This window comes from Triticum dicoccoides, chromosome 5A (assembly GCF_002162155.2).
Source record: "Triticum dicoccoides isolate Atlit2015 ecotype Zavitan chromosome 5A, WEW_v2.0, whole genome shotgun sequence".
Taxonomy (NCBI): domain Eukaryota; kingdom Viridiplantae; phylum Streptophyta; class Magnoliopsida; order Poales; family Poaceae; genus Triticum; species Triticum dicoccoides.
The window spans coordinates 556,539,562-556,545,810 of record NC_041388.1 but is presented as its reverse complement, the minus strand read 5'-3'; the positions used below and the strand labels follow the sequence as shown (position 1 = coordinate 556,545,810).

The window sequence follows — 6,249 nt, the reverse complement described above, 5'->3', positions numbered from 1 at the left end:
CATCACTTTGTCTCTGGTTTGCGAAAGAATGGATGGCACAACACATCCAGATACGCGGTCCAAACATATGCGGACGGTTGGAATGTCGGCATTGGAGATGCCCTTATGCCCTTATGTGAACAAATTGTTAAGTATGTAACCAGAAGGAACTATGTTATTTCAAAATACTCTCTAGAAAAATATGTACATTGGTTCTTGATTATTCAATCCAAATATTTGAAATGATATCGGTGGTTGCAGTTTAAAATGTTTGACTTAAGGCATATCCAAGACGTCACTTAGTTGTGACCTAGAGGGAGGGAGTAGCACACAATCCATCATCAGTACAATAGATACAACAGACGATTTTGCTAATGCACATACACCCGGGATGTTCTTTGAACTCCTCGCAAATGTGCAACTCCTGGATCCGTGTCTGGATTCTTTGTGTTTCTTCTTTCCGCCCGGCGGTGCTCAAACTCGTTGTTACGGTTAGAGTTGCGAGGAGGAGCCACCGATGGCCCATGAACGATGATGAATTCGGTACACCCAATAGAAGAGACGACATGGATAAAGTACTAGGAGGTAATAGCACCACAGGTACCCTAACTCGCACAGAATGTGACGATTTAGTTCCAAACTTGCAAAACTTGACTCCAGCATATCCCAACTTGCATCTCATGTGATGATTTAGTCCCAAACTTGCAAAATTTGCCTCCACAATATCCCAACTTGCACCTCATGTGATGATTTAGTCCCAGGCCAATAAGAACTCGACAATTGGCAGCCAGGTGGCTGGACTGGTCAGCGCACGCACTTTTGCATAAAACCCCCTGCAATTTCCTTTAATCAACCCGCACTCACCTCCACCTGAATTTGCCGTGGCATTGATCAATCAAAACTGTCTTTACCGTGGTGGGCGGAGCAAATCATTCTTGCATGCATGCATGCACGCATGCCTCGATCGATCGTGATCTTTGAGTGGAGATGTACGAGAGAGTGCGGTGTTTCGGAATTCTCGGATGATTGATGAGTGGATTCAAAGCTGGAATCATATTACCGCTTCTTTCGATAGAAAAAACAGAAACATAAAGGAAGCCATGCACAATGCACATTGCGCGGGAGCACCATCAGCTTCAGTAGCACCTCCCATGCAAATTCTAGCAGTAGCCAAGGCTGTAGTGACGAACTGGGCATCGAATCAATGAGGCAAACAAATTTTATTTCACCTTTGACAACTGATTAAAGTACACAATGAACTGTACAATCCGTTATTTTACAGGATCGGATCAACGACAGATTTCCAGCAAGCACTAATGGCATAACGAGAAATGATAAGACTTGACAAACTTAGGAGTGACAGCTTAGAGCTAAAACAGCTGCTCTAAGCAAACAAAGTACTAGAACAAGAACTGGACTGAAGAACATTCCCAAAACTGATCCATAATAAGCAGCTAGTTTAGAGGTTTCATGGTCTGGAGCAGAGAGGACAAATCCATCTCGTGCAGGCAAACCTGCGAGATGTAGGCCGTATCGCTGTGGTGGTAGACGACAATCGCCTCTTTTGTGGCAAGGTTGAGCCGAATGAGCCCAACTCTACCCACATATAAGATGACAGTGCCACTCCTCAGTCCGAACCCCCTCGAACCTGAACTGAGTTGTGCACGCCCCGGTCCTGCCTCGAATCTTCGTGGAGGTAAAGAAGGCCTCGCCTGATCCCCTGGATGATTCTGAACCTGTGCCCCCAGGTAAGCTCTTGCTGCCTCGGAGGATCTGCGCGCACGCACATTGGTAAGGAGTAGTACGTAAACTCTTGAAACTGAATGTCACTTGCAGTATAACAGTCTGAAGAACTAGGTACCGACCGAATAGAATCTTGTTGAGGCTTCTGTTGAAGAGGAACTCGTAGACGAGGAGCATCTCCTCCTCTTGGATGCAGCAGCCGAGCAAGCGCACCAGATTCTTGTGCTGAAGCTTGGCCACCAGCACAACCTCGTTCCTCATCTCCACGAGCCCTTGCTGGGAGGTCTTCGACAGCCTCTTCACCGCGATCTCCTGCCCATCCCGCAGAATGCCCTGACCGACCAAACCACATCAAGTCGATTGTTCAGTTCAGACATGGAAAATCAATTGGAGAGTGGATGCTCATGTTCCAAGTTCAGTGTACGTTACTTTGTAGACCGGCCCAAACCCGCCTTCCCTGAGATTATTTTCTTCAGAGAAGTTGTCAGTGGCAGCCCTTAGAGTGCTGAAATCGTACAACGGAGACTCTGAGCTTCCCATGTCTCCTCCATACTCATTGTCTGCTCACAAAAACAAACAGTATATATAGAGGGAGAGAGAACAATTAAGTCTCGATGTTCTTCCTTTTCGGGGATTTGAAATGATCAATCGAGAAGCACTCACCCGCGCTGGATATCTGCACATGTTCGTGTGGTTTCTTGTTATTCCTCTTGCAGAGATACAAAGCAACTGTCAACAGCACCAATAGCACGACAGCAACAGGAATGGAGACGAACAGAGCTATCTTGGCTGTGGCATCGTCGTTTGCTGCAACCCCAGGGAAGATTCGTCGTCGCCGCTCTCGGTCAAAAGGAAATTCAGAATAGTTTACCCTATCTTCTAGTGGGCCTGTGCGTTGTAGAAAGGATACAACTCGTACCGGATGGAGCAGCTCCGGGTGGCGACCTGTCCTCCCTCCCTCCCGTCGCAAAATTTCGGGATGTACGAGACGGCTACGGCGAGGCAGCGGTTGCAGTCGTCGCCGGCGAGGTCGCGCGTGCACTGGGACATGTCGTGGATCTTGGTGAAGGGCGTCAAGTCGACCGTGTCGGCCGCGAACAGTCGCGGGGACGACGCCGCCTTGCTGCTGAGGTTGTTCATCAGCGCGCCCAGCTGCGTCTTGAACAGCTCGGGCTGCGTCGCGTTCACCGCGTTGCATAAGCCGGTCAGCCACGACATGTCGGCGACGCCGAAGAAGCTCACGTTCTAGTGGCGCAGGAGGCAGGCGTCGTAGAAGAGCGTGGACTTTTTCTGGCCGGGGCACTTGATGGCTGCGTCCCGCGCCCAGGTGTCGAGGCACGAGCGGCACTCGGATGCATTGACGTCGGCGCGGCAGTGCGCGAGACCGTACGCCTCGTCGGGCGCTGTGCCGGTGGTGTTCTTGGCCAACCTGGACGCGTCCGACGCAGCGGCGGGGAGGAACAAGAGGAGGGCGTCGAGGTTGGCCTGGAAGACACCACCGCGGGTGTAGTTTGTGTCGCTCGGGCAGTCGGTGCCTCGGTGGACCAAGGGTCCGCGGCGGCCATGGTTGCGCCGGTAAGGAGGAGGAGGAGAGAGTACAGGGGGCTCAGGCTACGCATGACCCGGAGCCCACACGCCGCCACCGCCGCAATCCCCACGTCCGCCTTGGTCTCGGCGAGCACGGCCTTCCTTGCGTAGCTCCGCCGGCAGCGTATCCGCCTCGGCGGTAGCGCAGGTTAATTAGACAAGACAGCAAGGTGTTTTGTGCAAAAGTGCAGGCAACGACCAGTCTGGCGACCTGGCTGCCATTTGTCACGCTGTGATAGGCTGAGGACCAAATCGTCACATACAATGCAAGTTGGGATATGGTGAAGTTGCATTTTGCAAGTTTGGAACTAAATCATCACATTCCCTGCAAGTTAGGGTACCTGAGATGCTTTTACCTCAAGCACTAGCAAGTAGCAACGGCGGAACCGAGAAAGGAGACATGGTTGGGGTACAAAGGTTCAGGGGTCTCATCAATGCCGGCAAAAAGAAATTTGATGTGATGGGTTCGCCACGTCCTACTAGTTGAATCAGCGCCACGCCGGACAACCGCCAGCGGTGGCGAACCCACCACATGGGCGAGTTGGCGCGGCCGCCCCCGGTTGCCGGCGCCGGAGGATCGACCCCCACATACATATCTTTCCTCCGGCAGGCGTCAGAATTCAGAAACCAGCAGAGGCGGCGCTGTTCTCTGTGTTCTGTGTGCGCGAGCGATCCCTATATGGTGCATAGGTCGCTCGCTAGCGAGTTGACGCATACCCCCCCCCCCCTAGCATCCATAGTTTTTTGTGCCGGCCAGTATAGGGATTTCTCCCCACCGGTTTTGGGAAGGTTCTAGAACCTTCCAAGAACCCTTTTTTTCTTGTTTATTTCCTTCGATTTTTTTCTTTTGTATTTCCTTTTTCTTTTTACTTCTTTGATTAACTTTTTCCTTTTTTCTTTTCCCTTTTCTTTAATGCTCTATTTTTTAATTTTTTCCTTATTTTCACCTTTTCTAAAAATATCGGCCATGTATCAAATTTGCAAACAAATTTTCTTAAATTGTAAACATTTTTCAAAATTATGAACATTTTTTACAAATCCATGAACACAGTTTTGAAAAACTGAATATTTTCATTAAATCGTGAACATTTTTTTTTTGAAATCGTGCACATTTTTTAAATAAACGAACATTTTCCAAAGTCATGATTTTTCATTTCAAATTCATGAACATTCCTTGAATTTGTGTACATTTTTCTAGAAATGGTGAACATTTTTTGAAATTTCCGACAATTTCTTAAATTCAAGAGCATTTTTTATGTATAATTTTTTTAGTTCCTTAATAGTTCTTGAAATAGAGAACATTTTTTGAATTTTGTGAACATTTGTTTAAATTTCTGAACACTTTTCAAAATTCTTGAATTTTTTTGAATATTGTGAACATTTTTCTAGAAATTCATGAACATTTTTCGAAATTGTAAACATTTTTTGAATAGACGAACATTATTTTGAAATTGCAAACATTTTTTGAATCCGTGGAATTTATCATTTCCTCAAAAAAATCAAATGGTGAATAATTTTTGGATTCACGAACAATTGGACAATTTGCAACTTTTTCTGAAATCCTAAATTATTTCTTAACATAAAATTAAGCTGAAAACAAAAAGGAAAAGGCAAAAAAAACAAGGGGCTTCCCGCCCCTCACATGAGCCGGTTTATCAGGACGCGTGGGGGAGCAAGGATGGTATGCGTTCCCGTTGCTGCCAGCGCGTACGGCGCCATATAGGAGTTCTCATGCATGCGGCAGTGATCAAAGGGGTATGTGACCGTGAGGGAGAAAGAGTTTTGGGCCGGTCCGCCGGTGGGCTGGGCTACGTTTATTAGTTAGTAGTTACTATAGCCTATAGGCCCAAACAGACGACATGTCTCTCCTTTCTCCTCGTCAAACAAACAAAAAGAAATCCCTAGTCGATCCAGAAATCACATCGAGTTGTTCCCCTTACGACATAGACCACTGTTGCGGTGCTGCGCCGCCGCTAGACGCCTTACACGTCCACGCACCCACTGTCGGAGTGTCAGTGATGGACTCCGGTGAAGAGGTGGATTGGATAGGGATAGTTGTTGTTGTCAAACTCGAAGAAACTGAGGCTGAAGTTGCGGCTATGGCAGGGGCAGTAGCTTCGGCGCCTAGACTGGCAGTGGCAACGAATGGTGCAGTAGATAGATCAACCAAACGGAAATGACCACATGATTCTGACAACAACGACCTCCAGCAAGTATCCTCTTCTTGTATCCTTCCATTGATAATTGATATGTTAGTTGGAATGTTGAATAAGAACATATTGTCAGCAGCAACAATACACTCAGTTTTGGTACCATTTGATGTTCTAGGGCATTCCTCTAGCATTTAATTTAGCTGATGTGGATCCTGATCCTGGCACACGTAAGCAAATTGAAGAGTACGTAACTCCAAAATTTAGAGTTGAAATGAGAAGGGCGTATTTGTCCAAAGGTGTGAGATGTTTGTATGGTCATGATTGTCCTTGTACTCGTTTTGGGAAAGATTGGCAGAACTTCAAAGAAGCATGGTAGAAAGATTATGACTGGCTTGAGTATAGTAAAGAGACAAAATCTACCTATTGTTTCCCTTGTTTTCTTTTCAAGCCTCCAAGCATTGGTGACAAGTTTGACCATGATGTCTTCATTAAGAAAGGGTTTAAAAATTGGAACAATGCAGTGGAAATATTCAATGCTCATGTAGGTGGACCAAACAACGCTCACAATAATGCTAGAAGACGGTGTGAAGATTTTAAAAAACAAAAAGCAAATTGTGTCATATGCAATCACTTGTCATGTTGAGAAATCACATATTGAATATGAAGAACGTTTGAGGGTTGTTGTAGGTGTGGTAAGGTTTCTTGTCTCTCAAGGTCTAGCTTTTCATGGGGACAACGTGACTACCACTTTCAAGAACAAGGGTAATTTCCGTGAGATGTTGGATTG

The 6,249-nt window shown here is 46.7% G+C and overlaps 1 pseudogene; it reads right to left on the bottom strand.

The window, feature by feature from the left end:
- Positions 1-1,606: 1,606 nt before the first annotated feature.
- Positions 1,607-3,287, bottom strand: LOC119299977 (annotated as a pseudogene).
- Between the last annotated feature and the right edge of the window lie 2,962 nt (positions 3,288-6,249).